This window comes from Panthera pardus, unplaced genomic scaffold (genome assembly GCF_024362965.1).
Source record: "Panthera pardus isolate Hobbes unplaced genomic scaffold, ASM2436296v1 HiC_scaffold_8, whole genome shotgun sequence".
NCBI classification, from domain to species: domain Eukaryota; kingdom Metazoa; phylum Chordata; class Mammalia; order Carnivora; family Felidae; genus Panthera; species Panthera pardus.
This window is the reverse complement of record NW_026527013.1, coordinates 74,045,309-74,069,839: the sequence shown is the minus strand read 5'-3', so window position 1 is coordinate 74,069,839 and position 24,531 is coordinate 74,045,309. Positions and strand designations below refer to the sequence as shown.

General features: G+C 38.0%; 1 protein-coding gene and 1 pseudogene across 1 annotated transcript in view; one reads left to right on the top strand and one right to left on the bottom strand.

Annotated features, from left to right (window-relative positions):
* The window catches only part of RALA (RAS like proto-oncogene A), a 72,946-nt gene that overhangs the window by 12,347 nt on the left and 36,068 nt on the right, over positions 1 to 24,531 (top strand). The window lies entirely within an intron of this gene.
* Positions 20,103 to 23,757, bottom strand: LOC128775466 (cell division control protein 42 homolog; annotated as a pseudogene).

Sequence of the window (24,531 nt, the reverse complement as noted above, 5' to 3'; positions counted from 1 at the left end):
GGGTATAAAACTGTATCTCGTGAGGTTTTTTTTGCATTTCCCTAATGACTAATGGTGTCGAGCACCTTTTCATGTGTTTATTAGCCATTCACAAATTTTCTTTGGTGGAATGTCCTCTCAAATCTTTTTCCTATTTTTTAAACAGGTTATCTTGTTATTGAATTGTGAGTTCTTTGTGTGTTCCAGATACAAATCCTTCATAGATATTTGAATTGCAAAGACTTTCTGCCAGAGAATGCTAAGGGTTTTATTTTGGTAATGATGTTAACCATGAACCTTGCTTAATTTTTCTCATTTGCTGTGGGGCTTTTCTAGACAATTGGAATAAGAGCTAGATCTTTTCTTAATTCTTTCATGTGTCTAGCTAGTACAGAAGTAGAATAAACAATTAAAGACAGTGATAGTAACTGTCATCTTCGTTCTGCAGTTAAGCAGTGAGAAACTTCCTCCTGAACCACGAGAAGCAAATAGACACACACTATGGGTATTAGGGCTCTTTCAGTTGTAAGAGTCAGAAATCCAGTTTAGACTCTTCAGCAAAACAGAATTTTAGTGCTTTTCTCTCGCTTCTTCAGCTCTGCTTCTTTTTTCATTCTTTTGGCCGACTCTTCACATGTGGCCACTTTCGTCTCCAGATTCAGTTCTTCCCAGCTCAGCAGAAAGAGCCAGTCTTTCCCCCTGGCCCAAGAATGGAGTACTCTGGCCAAGTTAGGTCGCTTGCCCTGCTTTTTGCTTTTGAGAGATGTGGAGCATCCAGATTCGCAGTCCTGTTGTAACGCGCGGGAAGGAGGGAGTAGTTCCCTCTAGAAAGAGGTGCTGGGCAGACAGACTCTATATATGTCTGCTTCTTCAGGGGTGTTGGGGTCATTTTTTGCCCACTTTTATGAAATTAAACCAAAAGTAATGAGTAGAAAGTTGATACCTGGAGTTTTGGGAAAAAACCACATTTGTTATCTGATTAATTTTAACACTAAATTAGCCTTTACTAGTAGTACTTTTTCTTACCTAAACAAACTCATGTGATGTTTCCTTTGCATTCCGCATACCCCTTTCCCCCTCCCACTGAGGTGAGAGGCAAGCGAAGTTAGCAGTAATAACAACTTGGTAATTGTGGCTGATTTTTCTGTACTTCTTTTGAGAGTTCTTTTATGTAGTTGTCTTTAGCTCTCTGAGGCAGGGTTATATCCAACTGTCTCGGAGTGCCTACATTCCTACAGATTGCTGAAATCAATTTTTTTATAATTAGTTTCCTTCCTCTCTTTCATTTACTTGGATTCTCAAGCTCTGTCACTGTCCATATGTTGAATGATTCATCTTTGAAGTGATTTTTTTTTTTTTTTTTTTAAGTCAGGATAGTTCCCGGTTCCTTTTCATGACATTGGGTGTGTGATGTGCATGGTGATGGTGAAGACACTGTTGATGAAGTTGTGATTTTCCTGCTCTAAAAGGAAATAATTGTTATCACTGAAAGTGTTTCTTATCTAAAGTCTTTAATAGCTATAACTGCTATATAAATACCGTCATGAAGTTGAACAAATAACTGGATGCCGTGTCCTTGTTGTGTTGCTTCTGTGCTCTTCCAGTACTCCTTAGGATTTGTTTTCAGTATGAAACTTAAATGCAGAATTGAGAACTTGTGGTTTGAGGCTGTCTGTCTAAGACATATCATTTCTCATAGAATTAAAAGAGCGTACCTTGAAAGGTTTTCTAATGTATTCTTCCACTATTTACAAAAATCCCCTCAAAACTACCCAGCCACTAGCCATTGCTTAAACACTTACTGTAGTGATCTTGTGGAGATCTGGGTCCTTTTTAGATATGTTCATTTAAAAAATTCATTCCTGGGGTGCCTGGGTTGCTCATTCGGTTGGGCGTCCAACTTCAGCTCAGGTCATGATCTCACGGTCTGTGAGTTCAAGCTCCACATGTGGCTTTCTGCTGTCAGTACGGATCCTCTGTCCTCCTCTCTCTTTGCCCCTCCGCTGCTTGTGCGTTCTCTCTCTCTCTCTCTCTCAAATAAATAAACATTAAAAAAAATTCATTCTTGTTTTGAACTGAAGTGTATTATCCTGTGACTTCTCTTTGTTCCTGATTTGCTCTCTGAAGAAGCACTTAGTACACAAACATATTTTTGAGCCCTTGCTAAACAGTGCATTTGTTGACAGAATCGAGAACAGTCATTTTACAGATACTTTTCTTCAAATAATTGAAAATAGCAGTGATACAACTGCTTTGCCGGCTTCCCAGGTATCTGCCTGTTCAGGCCATACGTCCCTCATTTCTTGAGTTAGTTCCTAACTATCCTGATCACAGGCTTCCAGAAATCATACAGTAACATTCACTTCTTTTGAGGTCAAATTTTACAGCTTAAAATATGAAACACTTAAAAAAGAAGGAGGAAACTAGAATCTATACATTTCCTTCTGTGGCCAGTCCCTGACCCTAAACAATTTCAGATTCCTTATTTCCATTTAATCGTCCAGATTTAACCATATGAGGTGGAAGGTGAGGAAACTTAAAGGCTACACTATTAAGAATCAGGAAGTAAAGTTTAAAAACAAATGAAAAAAAACAACATACCTTTGAACATCCAAAGTAGAAATGCAGAGTCCTAGCACTGAAGGCTGGTACGCATCTGATGCTCACGGGAATAATTATGCCATCTTTCAGAACTCTTACTTTATATCTAACTACAATAAGTCTGGTAATTTGCGCCCAAACAGTTTTTAGGAGTGAAGGGTGCTGCTGAAGGCAAGTACAGGGGCAGTAGTGATCAGTGAGGGACAGCTCTGAAAGGAAGGGAAGGGGTAGAAAGACTTAGAAATGACAATAGGAGAATTCAGAGTTCCACATTCTAGGGCTATTAAATCCAGGGGAAAGTACCCCGGTTCATAATAGCCTCTAAGAATTTCAGAATAGCCTCGAGGAATTTGTGAGACATACAATTCAGAGTTTAAAATTTTTGTTGAATACACCTCAAAAATTAAAATACCATCCTGCCTGGACACTGCTTCTGGTGGGCCAAATCGCTTGTTTTCTCATCGATTATCATCTCTTCATTAAATTCCCATGATGATTATTTTTTTAATGTGTGTATGTTAAGCATTAAGTAGAATAAGGCACCCAGTAAATCGTGGCTATTCACTTGTTGATGATTGAGTGGGGGAAGTAGTCTATACAGTTAGAGTTTGTCATTTCTTACAACTTTGGCTGAACCACTACCATTTTCCCACCTTGATGTTAAGGTTTATCACAACGTGACTTCCCTTTGTGTGGTAGCACATTCTGGTCCACTTCCCCTGCCATCAGTCGTTAAATATTTAGAAAATGCTGTTATTAGACTAAGCAAAACATAGTTTAAATTTTCATATAAAAATGTATGTGAATATGTAAAAAATTATCTAGTTAACAGTTGCTTTGTTTTGGATTAGGAAATAAAAGTATTAGATTATATTACTCCAGAATTACTGTAGGGTTTATCCTTCCTCTCCTCCTCTTCCAAACCCCAGCTGTTCATTTGGTTGCTGTTTTGCTATAACTAATCAAATAGCTACTGCCCTTTATTCTTATAAGCTTCAGCTGGATCTAATCTTATTACATCTTTAAATCTTTGATGAAAATATTGACAATTTGTTCTTCAATCAAAAAACATTAAGATATACGGTGCCCAAATATTTATGGGGTCTTCTTTTTGGTTGTTTAAAACCTAGTAGTAATCCTTTGTCAGAGCGTTGCTACCATTGAAGATTATAAAATAAAAGCTTATCTATACTTTTAGTGAAATTTCAGTGACTTCATATTAAGAATGGTTTGTCACGCAGTGTAGAATGCACCTGACACAGTAGTGAAAAATGTAAGAAGCCCAACCTCCGCTTATAAATTACTTTGTGCTGTTTCTTGATGTTGACGGATTAAGAATAAGAAGTAGGATACATTCAGACTTTTCAATGGCTTTCCTTAAAAACTAGACTAATTGTAATATCATTTGGGTTCAGAACTCAGGACTCATTTTTTCAACTTGACTGTCAATGTAAAATATTTTTACTTATATTAAAATGCTTGGGCCAAGGATAAACAGCAGCAGGTTTCCTTTTTGTAGTTTATTTTTGCTATATCTATTAGTCAATCAACCTATGTTTCAAGTTTCTGTTACAGTGTGGAAGGTGGGGCAGGAGGGTTTGAAAGAAGAATTCCCTTTTAAGGCAGTCATATGAAAGTAATTTTGAGATGAAAGTTGGTACTAATGTGTGTTTTCTTCATTCCAAAACTGGGACATGTTGGCAGTAATGTTTCATAAATGAAGTGAAAAAGGGAAGATTGATAGTATTTGAGAAGGTTTTTTCCTTTAGAAATTATAGTTTGTTTTTTTCATTCTTTAATATTTGAAGCTGATAGACATCCATTTGTCAGTAGAATGAAAAGTTTTTAAGAGAAGTATAGAACACTTTGGGGGAGACAGTATGGTGTGGTGACATGAACATAGGTTTTGCTTAACAAAATGTTTGTTGAATGAATAAGCACCTGTTGTGTGTCAGGTACTGTGCTGGACACATAAAAGGATAGGTACTCAGCCTAGGCTTAAGTAACAAGGAGAGTTTTCCCCAAGTGATCACCAGGAGGACCAGCAGGACTTTGGTAAAAGAAATGGATCAGGACAATCAGGTAATCAAATTCATGCCATTAAATTTAGAGTGAGTGTGGTGTATTCCTGCAGGGTGAGAAGGGGAAAGCAAAAAGACCCTGAGGGAGAGGGTTGGGAGGGTTGTAGAGAGATCATAAGGCTCCTCATCACAGGCCCTTGGGACCCATCAAGAGAATTTAGGAAGCATTATGATCAGATTTGCATTTTGATTATTCTCTATGGCAGTGCTTCTGAAATTATCTTTGGTGAAGAACTGTTATAAAAATTTTCAATATGTATCACACATATTTACATATGTATGTTTATAAAATACAATACAGATGAATTACTAGGAAAATGAAAATTTCAAAACAGAAAGCAAGCCCATTTTAAAAGTTAGATTGACAGGGTGCCTGGGTAGCTCAGTCAGTTCAGTGTGAGACTCTTGATTTTGGCTCAGGTCATCATCCCAGGGTTATGGATCGAGCCCTGCGGTGGGGCCTGCACTGAATGTGGAACCTGCTTAAGATTCTCTCTCTCTCTCTCTCTCTCTCTCTCTCTCTCTCTCTTTCTCTCTCCCCTCCCTCCCTCCCTCCCTCTCCCTCTCCCTCTCCCCCTCCCCCTCTCCCTCTCCCTCTCCCCCCCCCTTCTACCCCGCTTGCATGTGTGCTCTCTCTGAAAAAACAACCAAATGATCTCATTAAAAAATAAAATAAAAGTTAGATTGAATAGACATAAAATTACTCTTAAGTTCTCTAGAAGTTTCCAAATGTATACTCTCAAATTTGTTCTTTCCTAGTCATTAACTAGTTAGGTTTTGAGTACCTCTGCCACGGGAGAATTATCTCTTTTTGATCACGTGCCCCATCACTACAGAATTCTAGAAACTCCCATGTGTATACTTTTAAATCACATACATGTACTGCTGTGCAGTTATACAATATACATTATAAATCATAAAATATAAGTTAGAAAATAATGTTAGAAAATAAGTTATATAAGCTATTTTAAATTTAAAAGTTTTATTAATAGAATAAAAATTTTTGTTGGCACAAAAGCATTGTTTAGTGAAAGCAGTGTAATCAACTGTGCTTTATTATAACTTTTGCAGGTCTTGTATCATTCATATGCCAGATAAATAGTATATTAAATCATCATGTTGTATACAATTTCTATTTGTCAATTTTACCTAAATGAAGCTGGAAAAAATAAGTAAAAAAACAACTATTATTTGGCCCTCTTACAGGTGCTGGGAGATATAGTAGACCATAATATATACAAAAAAAAAAAATCTCTGTTCACATGATCTTCATTCTAGTGAAAGTTAACACTTTGTAAAATGGTGATTCAAAGGCTTGGTTTTAGGTGCAGTCTGTTTTATATTCATTTTAATGCTTGTCACATTTGAAATAGATGCCTCATAAAGATACAGATAAAAAATGGGAGAATGATGTTGTTAGTTGTGTTGACTTAATGATAGTCCTAAGTTAATTTTATCTAACAATTAAGGACAGAGGTTTAATGAAATATCTTGCTAATTTCCATTTTCTCTGATGTCAGTTCTTGCAGACTCATCAAAACGTGTTTCCTTTTTCGTGTGTATTTGTAATACATGTTTTCAAAATCTAATGAAACTATAGATTTAAACAGGTTAGAAATTAATTTTCAAGTTGGTGTTCAGGTGAGGTTATCTTTTAAAGTGGGCACATTTACATTCATAACAGTAAAAGCTTGCCAACTCCTGGTATATCCATTCACTAATATCACACTGTCTTAATTACTGTAGCTTTCTAAGAAGTCTTGACAGTTAGTAGAGTAGGAGTCAGCAAAGGTTTTCCCATAGGGCCAAAATATTAAATATAGGCTTTGCAGGCCATGTGGTCTCTGTTATACCCACTCACCTCAGCTGTTGTAATAGACAGCAGCCATCGTCCATACGTAAACAGATGGGGATGACTAGATCCCAATAAAACTTTATTTACAAAAATAAGTTATTTTGTCATAAACCTAAAACTGCCCTAAAGAATAGTCTGTTGGGGTGCCTGGCAGGCTCAGTCGGAAAAGCAAGTGACTGTTGATCTTGAGGTCATGAGTTCGAGCCCCACGTTAGGTGTAGCGATTACTTAAATATTTTTTAAAAATAAATAGAGTCTTTTAAAAAGAAATGCAGACAGAAGAAACAGCATCACTTTTGTGTTGTTCTTGTGGAAGATGCATAACTTGAATCTAAGCATCAGACAAAACTCAGTTTTAAGAGACGTTCTATAAAATAATTGGTTAGTAATCTTCAAAATTGTCAAGTTCATGAAAGTCACAGTATGAGAAATCATGCCAGACCAAAGGAGGCCAACGAGATGCAGCAACCAAAGGCAACAAATGATTCTAAGCCAGTGCAGAATCATGGATGGGGTCTGAGGATTCCGAGATAGGACTGTGTTAATGTTCATATCCCAACAGTAATGACTGTATTGTGATTTTCGGGGATTGTCCTTGTTTGTTGGAAATAAGCTCAGAGTGTTCAGGTGAGATGAAGCAGCATACCAGCAACTTACTCTTAAATGGTTCAGGGAAACATCTTTCTGTATTGTACTCATACCTTTTCTATAAATTTGAGATTGTTTCAACATTTAAGAAATACATATCATTAAAAGTAAGTAAAATAAGTTTATTACAGAAAAACACCCAAACAGCCTAGCTTGCCAATCACTGCATACTTTGGTGGTTGTTCTTCACAATCATCTTGGATGTTGTTGGTGTTATTGTTTCCATACAAATTTTAGAAGCAACTGCCAATTTTCACCAAAAAACCTGCTGTGATTTTTATTGGGATTGCATTAAATCTATAAATAAATTTGAGGAAGAGTGGCTTTTTTTTTTTTTTTTTTACAATAAGTGCTCTAATCCATAAACCTGAACTAAAGCATTCTTTAGGTCTTCTTTAAATTTTCTCATCAGTGTTTTATAGTTTCCCATACAAAGTTCCTTGTGGTCGCCATTCTCCAAATTTGTGCACCAAAATTTTGCCTCTTGGTATATGGTTCCCTTTCACACTGAATAGGGCTGACCAAATGACATTGTGTGACTTCCAAGACTAGGTCATGAGAGATATTTTGGCTTCTGCCTTGCTTTCTTTCTCTCAACTGGAGAAAACAGAAGTCATGTTAAGAGAACATTTAAGTAGCCCAATGGAGAGGCCCAGGTAGTGAAGAACTCGGAGGCTTTCTGCCACAACAGTGATGTGAATGAGCTATCTTAGAAGCAGCTCCTCCAATGTTTAAGCCTTTAGATGACTACAGCTTAACAACATCTTGATTATAGCCTCATGAGAGCCCGAGCTGGAACCAACTACCTAGGCTGCTCAAACTGTAGGATAATAAATGTTTGTTATTTTAAGTCACTAAGTTTTAGGGTAATTTGTGCAGTAACAGGCAACTAACACAGTCAGATATATTTTTAAGTTTTTATTCTCAAATTCTATTGTTTCCTTTTTTGTGGCAAAATACATATGCCATTTACCATCTTAAACGTTTCAATTGTATAGTTTAGCAGTATTAAACACATTCACATTGTTTTTATTTATTTATTTATTTTAATTTTTTTTTTTTTTAACGTTTATTTATTTTTGAGACAGAGACAGAGCATGAACGGGGGAGGGTCAGAGAGAGGGACACAGAATCTGAAACAGGCTCCAGGCTCTGAGCTGTCAGCACAGAGCCCGACGCAGGGCCTGAACTCAGGGACCGTGAGATCATGACCTGAGCCGAAGTCGGCCGCTTAACTGACTGAGCCACCCAGGCGCCCCAAACACATTCACATTGTTATACAACCATCACCACCATTCATCCCCATAACTCTTTTCATCTTGTGAAACTGAAACTCTGTATTGAATAAATAATAACTTCACATTCTTCTCTTCCCATAGTCCCTAGTAACCACCAGTATACTTTCCATCTTGTTGTATTGACTACTCTAAGTGCCTCATATAAGTGGCATCTTACAGTATTTGCCTTCTTGTGTTAGCTTACTTGGCTTTGCACAGTGTCCTCAAGGTTCATTGATGTTGTAGCATGTGTCAGAACTTATTTGCTGTTTCGGAAGCAACTGGGTGGTTCAGTCAGTTAAGCGAAATCCGACCCTTGATTTCAGATCAGGTCATGATCTCATGGTTCCTGGGTTTCTGACAGTGATTCCTGGGTCCCTGCTTGGAATTCTCTCTTCCCTTTCTGCCCCTTCCCTGCTTGTGCATGTGTGTGCTCTTTCTCTCTCAAAATAAATAAACTTAAAAATTTATTTGCTTGTTAAGCCTGAATAATAATATTCCATTGTGTGTATATATACATATATATATGTACACACACACACACACATATACACACACACACACACATATATATACACACACACACACACACACATATATATATGTATATATGTATATATACACACATACATACATACCAAGTTTTGCTGATTCATCTACCCATGGATGCTTAGGTTGCTTCCATGCTTTAGCTGTTGTGAATAATGCTGCTATGAACACAGGTGTACAAATATCTCAAGACCCTGCTTTCAATTCTTTTGGGTATAAACCAAGAAGTGGAATTGCTGGATTGTGTGATAAGTCTAGTTTTCATTTTGGGGGGAACTGCCATACTGTTTTGTACAATGGCTGTGCCATTTTATATTCCCACCAGCAGTGCACAAGGGTTCTGATTTCTCCATATATTTGTCAACACTTGTTTTCTGGTATTTTTGATAGTGGTCATCCTAATTGGTGTGAGATGGTATCTCACTGTAGTTTTGATTTGCATTTCCCTAATAATTAGTGATGTTGAGTATTTTTTTCATATGCTTGTCAGCCATTTGTTTATCTTCTGTGAAGAAATGTCTGTTTGTTCAAGTCCTTTGCCCATTTTTAAACTAGGTTGTTTTTTTGTTGTTGAGTTATAGGAGTTCTCTGTATATTCTAGATATCAATCCCTTATCACATATATGATTTGCAAATATTTTCTCCTTTTCTGTGGGTGGCCTTTTTACTCTGTTGATAGCATCTTTTGATGCACAAAAGTTTCTAATTTTCATGATGTCCAGTGTGTCCATTTTTTTTTTGTTACCAGTGCCTTTGGTGTCAGATCCAAGAAACCATTGCCAAATTCAGTATTGTGAAGTTTTTGTCCTGTGTTTCTTCCAAGAGTTTTATTATTTTAGGTCTTACATTAGGACTTTGATCCGTAATTACTTTTAAAATACAGAAATAGAATGTTCTAAGTTAGGATCAGATTTTCAACAGTTTTGCTAAATTCACTTGTTAATATTGATAATTTAATTCTTTTGGAATGTTGCCTGTGAGTAATCTGTTTTGCTTCTTCCTATCCAGTCCTTTGCCTTTTATTTCTGTGCTTGCTTTATTGTACTGACTAGAATTTCCAGGACTTTACTGACTGGAAGTGATGATAGGAAGCAGTCTTGTCTTATCCTTCATCTCATGGGGAAAACACTTCCTATTTTACCTGTTAAGTTTTTGTAAAAATTATTTATCAGTATAAAGAGGTTTCCTCCTTTTTCTAATTTGCTAAGGCTTTTCTTGTGAATGAATGTTGCATTTTTGTCCGACTTTTTTGCATCTGTTGAGATAGTTGTTTGATTTTTCTCCCCTTTTGTGAATTACATCAGTTTGTTAGTGGAACCTTGTATTCCTCAAATCCAGTTGGATCATGATTTTTTTAAATGTACCGTTGTATTTTTTTTTTAATTTTTTTGACATTTATTTATTTTTTGAGAGACATAGAGAGACAGAGCACAAGTTCAGGAGGGGCAGAGAGAGAAGGAGACACAGAATCTGAAGTAGGCTCCAGGCTCCAAGCTGTCAGCACAGAGCCTGATGTGGGACTCAAACTCACAAACCGTGAGATCATGATGTGAGCTGAAGTCGGACGCTTAACCGACTGAGCCAGCCAGTCGCCCCAACCATTGTATATTTTTAATATTTTCCCATTTGTGTTTATGAGAGATTGGCCTGTGTTTTTCTTTCTTTTCAGGTTTTCATATCAAGATTATGTTGGTGTTACAAAATGAGTGGGGATGTGGTCCCCATCCTTCTCTGTATGTTTAGGGTCTTATTTTTATAAAATGAACCATGTTAATAACATAGCATTTTGTGCATTTCCAGTTTCAGTTTTGTTATGTTAGCTGTCAATTATGCAGAGAATAAATTTCAGATGCAGTGCTACCTGTGTGTGCTTACCCTAGAATCTCTTATTCATCCACATAGCTCCATCAGTGGTATATTTACATTGTTTTTCCGTGTAACACACTGTTTTTATGAAAGAAGCAGTTTACTTTTGGAGATAACCTTCTCTGAGACCCCTTGCTTTCTTAGCAAATAAAAAGCAGCTCTTGTGTGCTATTATTTTAGAATCTAGAAAATACTTTAACTGACATGTTAGAAACATTTGCACCTTAATCTACCTGTCCAAGAATTTTATTCTTCTTGTTAGCCAAAAACCTGTATGTTTTCCAGTATTTGTTGCAAATGCATTTTAATTTGACCTTTTGTTTTCTATGTTATTTTAGACATTTTGACATGACAGGAAGAACAAGTGTTAATAGAATATAATGTAGATTTCACTATTAATAGGAATGCCTTAATGGATGCTTGTGAACATTTATCGTTAAGTTCAGAGTAATTATATAAAGTTTTGCTGCAGTATAACATTAATTTAAAGAGGACTAAAAAACATGGAAGCTTTCTTGTTCCAGACACATAGTTTTGTTTGTGTGTTTTGTTTTTTAAAGTTTATTAATTTATTTTGAGAGAGAGAAAGCACACACAAGTGGGGAAGAGACAGAGAGGGAGAGAAAGAAAATCCCAAGCAGGCTCGGCACTGACAGTGTGGGGCTTGAACTCACAAACTGCGAGATCGTGACCCGAGCCGAAGTTGGACACTTAACCAACTGAGCCACCCAGGTGCCCCTCAGACACTTAGTTTCTAAATACCTTAATAATTCTAATTGTCTCATACTACCATTCCATAATTCTTTTATCTAAAATGAATGTGTTTTAGGATTTAGAATTCTTAGAACTTAAGAAAGATAATTTTATGCATATACTAAGTATTTCATAATTTGGTGTAATACCCTTTAATGAAATACTATTTTTGCAGCAAAATGTACGACTAGTCACACTAAGTAAATCAATAGTACAAATAGTCTCTAGTCTATTCAGTTCAGATTTTGCCTCACATCAGTTTGCACCATATTTACAGTGGATGGAGGGACTTCATTATTCAGATCTTTTTGTTTTTTGTATTTTGATACTGTGGCTAAATCTTGGTTAATGAGGAACAGCATGAGGTTTATCGTTTATACCAAGTGTTGGAGACAGCTTATCTCAGTGTTCCCCTTCTTTTGTAAATGAAACTCCCAGATATTAGTGGGGCTTGCCCAGAATAAAGACTACAAATGCCAGTCTCCCTTACAGTTAACTGTGTGGCCAGGTGACTAATTTCTGGCCAGTGAGATCAAGCAGAAATGATTTGTGAAACTCCAGGAAGGGCTCTTAAAGTAGAGAGGGTTGCATACCTTAAACTTATTTGTAATGACTGGGAATCCTCTGTACCATGGGTACAGCTGCCCCCTAAAATACTGGAAGCATACTGGTTGTTAGATAATTTTGGAGCAACGTTGTCAGTCCTGGATTGCCTGTCTCTGTATACTTCTATCATCATGGAAATTAATGTCTATTTTTAACCGATGTTTTGGGTTTTCTGTCAGAGGCCAGACCTAAACCTAATAGAATTACATACATAAATGCATATTGCCATTTCAGTCCTCCATTTTAGTTTGGCCTTCTCAGATCTGATTTACTTTGCCATCGTTTTCTTCCATGAAACTGATGAAGAGCTTATACTAGAAGTGAAAATGAGTTAAAGCTCTGCCGTTGTCTTGTTGCTCACCTGTACTTGCACGAATCTTTTCAATTCATGATTTCTTTTCAGGAAGCTTATTAAATTATCTGTCTTGTAAAGATGTTTTAGGTAAAACGTAGAGAATAATTTTTACACATACCTACCTGGGTCATGTAAACTAAAACACACTCTAATATCCCGACAGTGAACAGCTGTGAGAGCACTACTCTCCACCTCTCTCGGGTTGCTCAGTCTTCCCTCAGGGCCTACGTCTCAAACCCCACATAGACCTTCCCCACTTGACAGAGACCCAGCGAGGATGCCAGTGTCAGTATGCTGGCTATTAGTAAAGCTTAATTTCTCATTTTCTAACATTATAAACACATGTAAATACAAGTTCTGATTTTTCCCATATTCCAGTGGTTCATTTTATATTCATCCTGGGGTGCATAGAAGCCTGCTCTCAAGATCGATATTCTAGAGAATGCATTGGAAGGGGTCAGGCTATCAGGCGAGGATAATACGACTCTTAGAACAACTCAGGCCAATACGATAATGTCCTGAATTGGATCAGGGGAATTAAGAAAAGCAGATGCATTTGAAATGCCGAGGAGGTAGAATGGGTAGGGCTTGAGTGATTAATTACACATGAAAAGTTAAGGAGAGGCATCAAGAATAACGGAAGTTTCTGGTGTGGGTTCCTGAGCCTGAGTGGATGAGGATGCCATTCATTGAGAAGGGGAATATAGGAGGAAGAATATCATGATTTTGAGTTTGAGTTGTTTGTGAATATCCAAGTAGATAGATCTGAGCAGTAGCGCTTGGAAACAGATGGGCTCTGTTTACATCAGCTTGTTAATATCAAAGATTTGTAATATCTTCCACAGTCTTTTGAGTCTAGTATTTTGCATCTATTTGATGCCTGCCTTACAGGGTCATTTTAATAAATACTGCAAAATATTAGAACACGGTGGGCATTCATCCACAAATTTTAGCTTCCTTTCCTTGAAAAATAAGTAGGAGTATGTATTAGTTTTTATGAAGAAATATAACTGAGTATCCCTATTTGTTTAGGAGTGGATTCTTCCCAGTAGGAAGTCTACATAACCTCTGCCCTTCTGGGGCTTATTCTGGGAACTCTGGAATTATCCTTCATAGTGACCTGTGACTCAGCTAGGAAGATAATTTTTGTAAATATGCTAGACGTAGAGCCCAGTTAGTTGTCTCTCTGATCAAAACATTCCATCAGTTTCTGTTGCCATCCCAGATATGTTGTGTCCTTGTAACCAAAACTTTTGGTGTATGATACATTAGGAATAGTGTAGGTTGGGATTTCATAGACCTGTATTTGAATTTTAGCTTAGCCATTTATTAGTTGTGTGACCTTGGACATGCTACATAATTTTGGGGGCTCATTTACACGGTCTATTACAAAAATCTAAACAAAGAAAATTCCTATTTACTTTCCAGTGTTAATTGTATCTAACATAAAGCCTTGGACATTTTCAGCCCTTTAATAAGTGTTTGTTTCACTTCTGTGTCACTAGCTTATCAGCTACTCTGACATTTCTCCTGTATAGCAGGACATTTTTTTCCAGGAAGTTAGACTTCCCTGTCAACACACCTTTATAGAGGCTGTGGTCAAATGCCTGTGGGTTTGGAAAGTATCTGTCATTGTATAAGTCTCTGAAGTCAGATGCAAAATTTTGTTTACTGATTTTAAAGGGTCCAAGGCTCCTTGTGCAGTCATTAATGAAAAACTGAAGTCTCTAGAGGCTAGTAGTATGTGGTACAACCTAGGACCACTGACTCGTTGCTAGTCTTCTTTCTGCCATAAGTTACCAGGGGCTTTGATTATGTTTAAAAAATACTTTGAAAGTAGGAAGTGAGAAAAAAATTAACATACAATTTATTTTACCAATAAGTTTTCTATTGCCTTAGAAAGTATTTTTTGCCTCTTCTCACAGTTGACTCATTTATTCAACAAATATTAAGTATCTACTATGTGTTGTGTACTATATAAAATAATGGAGATGTAACAAACAGGAAACAAAGAAAAATTCCCTGCGCCCATGAATCTTCTATTCTACCCAGGGGAGTCCTAAATAATGTGAAGCAATGAGCCATGTGTTTCCCTTCTAGTAGAAGGACTGGTAAGATAACTTAGGACCTTACATTTCATTGTAAGACTGTTATTGTTATTCAGAGTAACATGGAAATTCTTCTCAGGAGTAGATACATTTTGAGGGTAGAGCTTACAGATTTGCCAGGAGATCAGATGTGGGCTATGAAAGAGGAGGCAAAAATGACTCGTATGGCCTGAGCAACTCAAAGAATGGGTTTACTGTTTACTAAGATAAAGGAAAAACTGAGAGAGAGGCAGGTTGAGGTAGGTGAAATTAGGAGTTTAGTTTTGGACGGTTTGGAATTGGGACAGTTAAATTTGGAATGCAACCAGCTGAAGCTGTCAGAGGCAGCTGAATGGGAGTCTGGCCTTCAGGAGAGAGATGAAATCTGGAGGTATAAAGTTGGGTGGCATCTCTTATTGAAGTATACTGAGTGAGGTTATGAAGGAATGAACGTAGACAGAAAAAAGAGGTTCAAGTTGAACCCTGAGGTCCACCACACTTAGAACAAAGGGGATTGAAAGGGAGCGCCATAGAGATTTGAGGAAAGCCAAGTGATTATGGTGTCCTGGAAATCAAACACAGTATTTTAAGAAAAAGGGAGTGATCATCTGGGTCATCTATAATGAAGGTTGAGAATTGACGATTTGACTTAACAGTGTGAAGATATTCCAGGATCTTAACAAAAGCCTGATTAAGAGGGGAGGAGGAGAGGACCAAATTTAGACACACTGAGCTGGAGAAATGGAAGCAGGATTGAGAGTTTTTGTTTTGTCTTTTAAGATAGTTGAAATAACGTGTATATTCAGTAAAGAGGAACAAAATTGATGCATTGGTTGGGGGGCCAGGGCTTTGTGGAGCAATATATGGAGTCAGCTAGAGGGAACGGAATCTGCTGCCTGAGTTGGAAACATTGGTCTTACTAGTTTTCATTTATAGCAGGTTGGCAAGCCACAGCTCTGGAGCCAAATTCAGCTTACCGACTGTTTTTAAAATAAAGTTTTGTTGGAATGCAGCTGCGCCCATTTATTTAGATGTTGTCTATGGCTGCTTTCAAGCTGTAGCCGTAGGATTGCATGATTGCTGCAGAGAAGCCTAAGATATTTGCTATCTGGCTGTTTGCAGAAGGGGTTTGTCAACCCTAGACTTATAGTAACTGAAAGAGGAGATGAAATATGAGTGGGAGAAGGGAAGTAGAAGGCAAATCTAAGGAACTGAATATTTTGTAAAAGGTATTCAGATGCCTTTTCTGGTTTAGGTCAGACCGGATAGGAAATCAGAACTTTGAATTTAGAGCAAAATGGGTTATAGCCTAGGTGCTTTTTCCTAAGGTGGGTTCTTAGAAGGACTCTGCTCTCCAAAGGTGTAAGCTAACTATATAGTCTGCTATTGCTGTGTTAGAAATTGTCACGATCTTATTGGCTTAAAACAACAAACATTTATTATCTCACAGTTTCTGTGGGTCAGGAATCAGAAGCAGCTTAGCTGTGTGGTTCTGACTCAGTCTCTCATGAAGCTACAATCAAGGTGTCAGCCAGAACTCCTGTCATCTGAGACTGGGCTAGGTCTAGAAGGCTGGCTTCCCGTCTCACTCATGTGGTTGTTAGCAGGAGGCTTCGGTTCCTTGCCACATGGACTTCTGTCCACAGGACTACTCACAACATGGTTCCCCCCAAAGGGAGTGATGAGAGAGAGTGTCCAGGACAGAAACCTTAGTCTTTTATAACCTAATCCTAGAAGTGACATGCCGTCACTTCCACTGTATTGTAATGGTCAAACAGGTCAGCCCTGGTACATAACAGGAAGACACTACAGAAGGGTGTGAATACCAGGAGGTGGAGATTGTTGGGAGACATCTTGGAGGCTAACTACACAGACTCACTTGAATGTCTACAAAATTGTGTGTTATGTTGTGTACTTCCAGCTTTGCCGGGCATACCAATGTTTTCGTAACTGTCCACAGCAGCTATTAGTGACAGTTTGATTGTATTAAAGCCCCACCACAAAAACACTGTTTAAATATCTTTTTCTTTTTTCCTAAGCTTTTTATTTTCTGATCACAAAAGTAACATGGCAGAACACTGGAATTCAGATAAGTAAAAAGCCCTGGAAATTACACATTTCTCATGTGCCGCCCCTGTTTAGAGTTCTCTTTCTGAAATTTTATTTCGCAGTCTGATGTTTTTCCTGTTTCTACTAATACATAATCTGTTTCAAGAGTTCATACATGAGGGACGCCTGGGTGGCTCAGTCAGTTAAGCGTCTGACTTCAGCTCAGTTCATGACCTTGCAGTTTGTGAGTTCGAGCCCAGCGTCAGGCTTTGTGCTGACAGCTCAGAGCCTGGAGCCTGCTTCAGATTCTGTGTCTCTCCCTCTCTCTGCCCTGCCCATGCTCATGCTCTGTCTCTCTCTGTCCCTCAATAATAAATAAATGTTAAATAAATAAATAAAATAAAAGTTCATACGTGAATATTATTTGTAAGCTGCTTTCACAGATTTTGTGAACATATTCCAGGACCATTCAGTACTCAGCATCATTTTTATAATTGTTTTATAATCCCATTTTGTGGCTATCCATAATTTAATTCTTCACTTAATTATTATGGATGTTACAGTAAATATCCTTGTCATTAATTTCTCTGTGCACAGCCATGATTATTATGATAGCCTTTTTTTTCAAATATCAGTTCTTACTAATGATTCACATACAAATTCAAGAAAAGTAATAACTGCAGGTATAAAGTGTATTCTGTTTGTATTTGTTTTTAAATAGGGCCATGGTGAGGCTTCTGTGTTGAGGATCTGTAGAACCTTATTAGGTTCTCAAAAAGGACTGGGATATTCACGTCCTTGGTTAATTTGCAAAAATAGGTCAGTGACCATAAACTTATCTTACATAAACCTCTTGGGTTGGATATATGAACATAACACATCTACTGCCCCCCAAACTCCTAAATCTTATAATACATATATAAGGTAAGAAACAAAAAATGTTTGCAGAAATTTGCCACTTGCTGTAGTGATCTTAGTAAGTGACCTTATTATCAGAAGATTGAATTGCTTTAGGTCAGATGTTATGTAACATTGACATGATTGTATTAATCTATTAAGAAAATTGCATGAAGAGTCTGCTAAATTTAGAATTATTTCTGACTATTCCATTTTATTTTTTTTCGGAGGCTTTGTTTGAACATTAGTCTTGGGGAAACTAACTTAGCTTCAGAGACCAGGGTTTAATTTGTCCATAATGCATAACACATTGCAGTTACAAGTAATACAATATAGCATTATCAGATGTGGGAGCAGCGCGACTCTGTTGCCTGTGCCGACTCTCCTTTAGCAGTTCTTCCATAGCCGTTCTGTCCATAGCAGTTCTTTACTGGAGTTCCTGTTCTTCTTGGGGGAATGTCTCAGGATTTTACCACTACCAATTACTTTGTTCTCCAAAGTCATTTTCTAGAGTTTAGTTTCTTTTTCGAAAGTGTATGTACCAGTTATTTGTTGTTAGATACTGGGATTACAGACCTGGCGGGGGGGGGGGGGGGGGTAGCTCTTTGCTGTTGAAAAGCCCCTGATAGTTAGTGTGGTGAGATCCATTGATAGACCTTTTGTCCAGAATGCTCTGGAACCACCAAGGAAGTAGCCACTCAGGCCCAGAGAGCAGTTGGAAGGCTGGAAATGCTGCACAGAAGAGGTTCTGTGTAAACAGCTTTCTTTACCCTTATGCATACATTTCACATCACCCTGTTAGGCCACAATGTTTTCATTGAAAATGTTTTGATCAAGTTGTATGGATCAAGAACTTTTCTCACCACTGATTTAATATGGTATCAAGTATGCATTAAATTGGTTATCTCAGAAATAGCTGAAAAGTACATTTACAGAGTAAGAAGCAATTTAAATTTAATTATCTCAATCTCTACCACCTTCTTTCCTGATCTGTTTGATTCTTTTTCCTGGGAGCTTATAGACGGTTTTGTTTGTTTGTTTGTTTGTTTGTTTGTTTAAGAGAGAGAAAGCATGGAGGACAGGACAGAGAGAGAGAGAGAGAGAGAGAGAGAGAGAGAATCTTAAGCAGGCCAGCTCAGAACCCAGTGCGGGGCTTAGTCCCATCACCCTGGGATCATGACCTGAGCCAAAATCAAGAGTTGGACATGCAGTTGACTGAGCCACCCAGGCACCTCCATTCACTTTTTACCAGAAAAAATCATTAGAACCTGCCAGTGAGCCAGAATTTGCCTTTGTCTTTTCCTCAGTATTTTGTTTTAAATTCGAAACATTTTCTCCCATTTTTTTTTCTTTCTTTCTTTCTTTCTTTCTTTCTTTCTTTCTTTCTTTCTTTCTTTCCTTCCCTTTTCTTTTCTTTCTTTCTTTCTTTCCCTCTTTCTTTCTTTCTTTCTTTCTTTCTTTCTTTCTTTCTTTCTTTCTTTCTTTCCTTCTTTCTTTCAGATTTTAAGTACTCTCTATACCCAACATGAGACTCGATCTTACAACCCTGAGATCAAGAGTCGCATGCTCTACCCACTGAGCCAGCCAGGCGCCTCTCATTTTCTTTTTGAAAGGGGAAAAATATTTTTTAAAATTATAAACTCAATCCATTAGATATATCCCAAAGGATGTAATACTTTTCTTCATTTACCAGTGAAAGAAGTTAGAAATTAGCTTAAAAAAAAAAAGCTCAGCAAATGGCAGACAAATCTCCTTGGAAGTCACAGTTCCATGTAAAGTGCATCCCAGAAAAGAGGAGGGGCAGATCAGGTAGCACCTGCTTTTATGGGTTTCATCAAATACTGGACCTACCCAAGGGGAGGCAGAAGAGTCACCTCTCAAAAAGGAGTGTGTTACCTGATGAGGCCATTACTACACACCTTCCTAAGAGCACCAGTGGGGTGGTGGGGGCTGGGGTTGGGGACGTGTTTTCTAAACTAGATCTAGGAAGTGGAATGTGGAATCAGTTTTGTCCTGTTCCCCTTAAGGGCTGTCCACTGGTTGATGACACTTTTTTTTAAAGACTAAATAAAACAAAACAAGCACACACCCTAAAAATGGAAAAGAAAAAATACCACCAAGATGTCCCCGATTACTCTCCACAGTGGAACCGGGGAGAAGCTTCAGCAACCCAAATTAGTTGTTACAGAGTCATCACAAGCGGGCCTCTCTCTTAAACAACAACGAAAACTTTTTTTTTTTTTTTTGGAAACAACAGAACAAAAACTAGTACTTATCACTTTTCTGACAATACAGAATCACTCAGAATTAACTAGTATCAGGGGAGGCAAGGGGGCCATACCTATGGGCCTTGTCTCACACCAGCGCATGTGGGTTAAGTGCAGGGCATTTGTCATTATTGGAAAGACAAATTTTAATTTTTCATCTTTAGTTTGATTTAAACATTGCTTTTAGTACGATGCTGACACCAGCTGCGCAGAAAGGGCTCTGGAGAGAGGTTCATAGCAGCATACACCTGCGGGTTTTCCGGTTCTGGCTGTGGGCCCTCCAGTATTGCTTCCTCAAACACGTTCATTCCATAGGCATTGCTGTATGAGTTCAGAGCACTCCATATACTCGATAGCCTGCGAGCAGTCTCTGCAGTGACAGGCCTCTCTGATTCTTAAAGTTCCTCGGTAGTGGAGGGGTTATCTCTGAGATCAGTTTGGATCCCAGCAAGCAAGAAAGGAGTCTTTGCACAGTGGTGAATTATCTCAGGCACCCACTTTTCTTTCACGTTTTGAGTGAGGACAGAGAAAAGAGTGAGAAACAGACTAGAGATACATGTGTTTGTGGATAACTCAATGGTCATAATCTGTTATAATCCTCTTGCCCTGCTACATCAAGAAGTCCAAGAATATATGGCTCTCCACCAACCATAACTATGACTGTATAGTTGTCAAAAACAGTTGGTACATGTTCAGATGGAAGTGTGTCCGGTAGGGTATCAGGAGACACATTTTACCAGTGGCACCATCACCCACAACAGTGCACTTACTTGTCTGCCATGCTGAGACAGTTTTGCATCTATTTCGAATATTCAGATTCCACGTTGACTTCAGCTTCTCCACTGGGACCTTTCTATCCTTTCATTTTCTTAACTTTTATCTTTTGAAGGCAGAAAATACGTTTTTAAAAACTGATTTTATTTGAATATAGTCGGCACAATGTTACATTAGTTTCAGGTATAATATAGTGATTCAGTAAGTCTATATGTTATGCTGTGCTCACCACAAATATAGTTGCCATCTGTCACCATTATGGAATGAATAAATCATAGGAATAAAAGGCACATTGTAGGGAATGTAGTCGATGATTGTAATTGTTTATTTAACTGTCTTTTAAAGAACAGAAGTTTTTAACTTTGAGGTAGTCCAGTTTATCAGTTTGTTCTTATGTGGATTTTGCTTTTGGCATTCTAGCTAAGAAATCATTACTTAACTCAAGGTCATATGCCTAATCCAAGGTCATATGCCTAACTCTCTGCTTTCTTCTAGAAGTTTTGCAATATGGATCTCAGTTCATTTTTTTGCATATGGATATCTTAATTGTTCCAATATCATTGTTGAAAAGACTATCTGAGGGCACCTTGATGGCTCAGTTAAGCATCCAACTCTTGATCTCAGCTCAGGTCTTGATCTCAGGGTTGTGAGTTCAAGCCCCACATTGGGCTCCAAGCTGGGCATGGAGCATACTTAAAAAACAAAAAACAAAACCACAAAACTGTCCTTTCTTTATTGCATTGCCTTTTACACCTTTGTCAACAGGTGTCAAAAACTGTAAACAACCCAGATGTCCACCAATAGATGAATGGATAAACGAATTGTAGTAACGCTGTATAGTGGACTACTGTGCAGCAGTAAAAGGAAAAGAGCTACTGATACAGGCAACAACAGGGATGTATCTCAAAATTACATGGAGTGAAAGAAGCCTGATGGAGTTCATACTGCATAATTCTAGAAACTATAGAAAATGCTAATTAATTTATATAGAAAACAGAGCAATGTATTAAGGGGTGTGGCAATGCTAGGGGGGATTACGGTGGGTCATATTTAAATATGTGCAGTTTATTATATGTTACACCTCAATAAAGCTGTTACACATAAAATTCTAAAAATTTTATAGAATAACAGTAGTTAAACTTGATCACTAAAATTTTTCTTTTCCTACTTGTTAATCTTTTCTTCATACTATAATCCCTGTTTTATTGTTTTACTTAAAAAATGGTAAGTAGATCTGGACATAGTATTCAGAACATGTGATCATTGTAAACTCGCTTCAAGTATATCTTTTGCTTCAAGTCCTGTGTCATGCCAGTTCCTACAGGGCCTATTAATCTTTCCTCGGTATCATTGTTCAACTACCTACGACCTACTTTGTTATTGTTTAATCCATACTCCCCCCTCACCCAAACTCCCTCAAATGTCCACACATACTTCACTAGTAGAAATTGGAAAATGCATAGGATTAAGATATATAAAGTTTGAGGGGAGAAGCATAAAAAAGGGATCAGGGGCACATGGTATAAGGAGACAATGTTATAGAATTTAGATTTCAACCTAAGAGCACTTACGGAGTCTTTGAAGAATTTTAGCTAAGCCATGTCAAACTAATTTCACTTTTTATTGTGATAGGTTATAGTTACATAAAAAGGCAGACATTATTAACAATAAGGGGCGTTGAGTCCCTTTGGTATTTTAGTTAATACATAATTTTTGGGGTGGCAGGGTCAAAACTCTTATTCCAGTATCTTAAATGTATTCCCAAGCTTTATACATTATAATTGCATCCTTTCAACTGAAATAGAATTAGTAATTCAAAGTTCAGAACTACCTGAACTTTCCTGTTTCTGCTTCTTGGGTTTATGTGAATGACAACTATATTTAGGCTTAAGAATTTAGTCTACTGGAACTAAATACAGGCTTCATCTATTCATCCTTGCTGGTTTTCAGTAGGAAATCTTGTAAAATGGCCTGTAAGAGGTTTTACTATTTTATTTTTCTTCCTTTCAAACCTTTTGAGTCAAGGTTCACTAATTTGGAATTAGTTATGACTCTCTGTAAGGCACTATTGATTCTTGATATCATCTCCTGATAGCAAGAGATGGCAAGAACCCAGAAAGGAAGAAATGTGATTTCTGAGCAGCAGCCAGTTATCTGGAAACAGGATCCTTTGTTGTTAAAGAGGGTTTACTGGAACAAGTTTCTGTGTCGTCATACAGCACCGGCCACTGCCTAACCCAGACCATGTTTTTCAACACCTGGCATAACATGAAATTTCTAGATCACATGAGACCAGTCCTTCAGGAGGTTACTTGAACTCAGTCATCCAGTATGATGGATTGGTGACTGTGGAAGCCTGTAAGTGGGTACCAGTTACTAATAAACATGCTCAGCCCATCCCTTGAATTGAACTCCGGGTTTTGGGATAGAGCAAGAGAATGAGGATATGGGATACTGGCTTCTAAAGTCATTTGTGAGTACACAGTGATTGTACGCCTGCTCTAACTGCACTGGCACAGATACGTAGATTCTGCGGGATCATACCGTCCTGGGTCAGTTCCTAGTTTTAACTCTACCACAACTTTCTGTGGAATTTCTTGCAAATGACTTAACTCTTCTCTAGCCCTTATTTCCTTTTATGAAAAATGAGAGGATTAAGAATATTTTAAGACTTCCTTCTGTGGTTCTTCAGTTGCGTTATGTTTATTTGATTTAAAAAACATCTTGCAGTGAAACTTCTAGGTAAAAATGAAAATAATTTGTTAAAATCCTATCACGTGTAAAATTGGAAGAAAGAGGCTAGTATACTGAAGGAGATATTTTACTGGATGAAATCCCTGGGTAAATCTCACTTTCTGTGGAGCCTGGACCTTCCGAATGTTATCTCTTTGAGCATCAAATTGTCGTCTGTGCTGAAGCCTGTAACCTTAAGTGATAATGAGCTGCAACACCTTTGCTTCTAACCCCTATTTTGCATTTAGGTGCACATGTTTAATGTTTTAATTTTAAATGTATGGTTGGCTTTTGGTGATACAGTTTGAAGAGATTGAAAGCTTACCTGTGTGTGGGTCTACTTCCCAGCCTATGATTCCCAACCGTCCCTGATGAGCCATGACTATCCCCAATGAACCCCTGATACCCACTGTCATTCACCATCCACCCACTCCTGCTTAGAGTAATTTGACATACACTCTGTTCCATGTTCTGCCTGTTAGATGTATTGGAAATGACCAAGGAGTCTTGTCCCTTTCCTTGGCCACATAGGCAGTTGCTGTATGTGGGACTTGTTTTATTTATTTAATTTAATTTCTTAACTTTAGAGAGAGAGTATGAGCTCAAGAGAGGGGCAGAGGGAGAAAGAGAATCTTAAGAAGGCTCCATGCTCAGCACGGAGCCTGACGTGGAGCTCGATCCCATAATGCTGGGATCGTGACCTGCGCCAGATCAAGAGTTGGATGCTCAACCAACTGAGCCACCCAGGTGTCCCAGGGACTTGTTTTAAATTACTGTTGTCTGGTCTCTTCTGCCTCCATCGATCCATCGAGAACCCCAGTGGTCTTTATTCCAAATACAATGATGATTTGCTCTGTGGTATCATCCCTGACTCACCTCCTCCCCTTCTCAACTGCCTCTCTTTCTCCCTCACTTCCCCACACAAAGTCTGGGGATGTCTTTGCCCACTTCTTGGCTAGTGTTATAAAACTGGCAACAACAGGTGCACAAAACTTAGTGCCTGGTACAAAGTAGTATGTTCAGTAAATGTTAGCTGTTTTTAGTCTTAGGCCACTATCTATTGAATGAGTCATGAGGTGCCTGCCTGTCTCAGTCAGTTAAGTGTCCGACTTTGGCTTGGCTCATGATCTTGCGGTTCGTGAGTTCAAGCCTCA